At 39.4% G+C, this 1377-nt stretch overlaps 1 non-coding gene across 1 annotated transcript; it reads right to left on the reverse strand.

Moving 5' to 3' along the window:
• Positions 1–820: 820 nt before the first annotated feature.
• TRNAT-AGU (transfer RNA threonine (anticodon AGU)) lies at positions 821–894 on the reverse strand. Its single transcript has one exon. It is a non-coding gene; the product is annotated as a tRNA-Thr (tRNA).
• Positions 895–1377: the final 483 nt, after the last annotated feature.

The following is a 1377-nucleotide window of genomic DNA, read 5'->3' on the forward strand; positions in this document are numbered from 1 at the left end:
AGAATATAGTGGTTCCTGCTTTTCGTGAGGGTTCATTGTTGGATGTGGTGCAGGCTTTATGCTCTCATGTGGATAAGACCTCTGCTTATCGCAAGATGGACTCTCTCTTTGTTTTGTATGACTCTCATAAGAGGGGCTGGCGGGTATCCAAGCAAAACATTGCCCGTTGTATCACATCTACGATTCAGCAGGCTTATGCGAGTTCTAGCAGGCCGTTGTCATGGAGGCTCACAGCTCACTCCACGCGTTCGGTGGGGGCGCCCTGGGCTGCTTGTCACAGTGCCTCGACGGATCAGCTGTGCAGCAGTTAGTTAGTTAACTATTTAAGTGCCAACTCTGATTGCCCCTCTTACAACCCCATGGTAGCAGTGTCCCCCAGATGGATTCAGAGAAAGAGATTTGACGTAAGTACCAAAATCTTCTTTTGTCTTGTGTTTTATTTACTTGTTTTTACTGTTTTGGTATAATGGGCAGTTAGCATTATCCTAGGTCCACCAAGGTGGCAAAGTAGCCACTTCAGTGGCCTCAAACTTTTTTAGTTCCCTGGCCCACAGAGTACTCAGTGTTAAAAAATATGTGATGTACTTGTATGTAGTTGCCATTTTTAAAAAAATAAATTAATGCATTGGCAGGAGGAGGAATTGAACTTAGTTCTCAAAGAGTCTAGAGACTAAACCCAGCCCCTTAGAGCACTCAGTCCAGCCAAAGGTTTGTTGTTTTATTTTAGATAGAATGTAAATGTGAATGTTAACTCACTAGAGAGAATGGCATCAATTGCTAATGCTAAAGATTGATCTGTGTTTAATAGAAAAGCAATACTAGGCACTGCTGAGATTTGAACTCAGGATCTCCTGTTTACTAGACAGGCGCTTTAACCAACTAAGCCACAGCGCCGCACAGATGCCAACTGAACATAGTATTTTTACAGGAGTGAGTTCTAGGAATCTATTGCTTGTTCTTTCGGAAAAAAATATTATTTCACATTTGAGGAAGGACATCACAGAGAATTTGAGATAATTACGTTTATGTCAATCTGTCATTTTAAACCTTCAGGTTTGCCAATTATCAACAAATGTGTGAGTCAAATTTGTAAACTGTTTCCATTAAACAGAACAAATTTATTTAAACATTATATTACATATATATATATACATATATATATATATATATATATATATATATGGCGCTTTTATAGTATATAAGCGAGCTCTGCAATTATGTTTTATTCTACTGATTTTTCCCCCTGAGGAAGTCCATTGCTTTCACGGACGAAACGCGTTGAGGAGTAATTGAGGATTTTCATTATCCGTTTTGGATTATGCGGTATTAATATGGTGGGAGTGCAGTGGAGACCTATTTACAACTGACTGATTCCTG

Source organism: Mixophyes fleayi, chromosome 4 (assembly GCF_038048845.1).
Source record: "Mixophyes fleayi isolate aMixFle1 chromosome 4, aMixFle1.hap1, whole genome shotgun sequence".
Lineage (NCBI taxonomy): Eukaryota > Metazoa > Chordata > Amphibia > Anura > Limnodynastidae > Mixophyes > Mixophyes fleayi.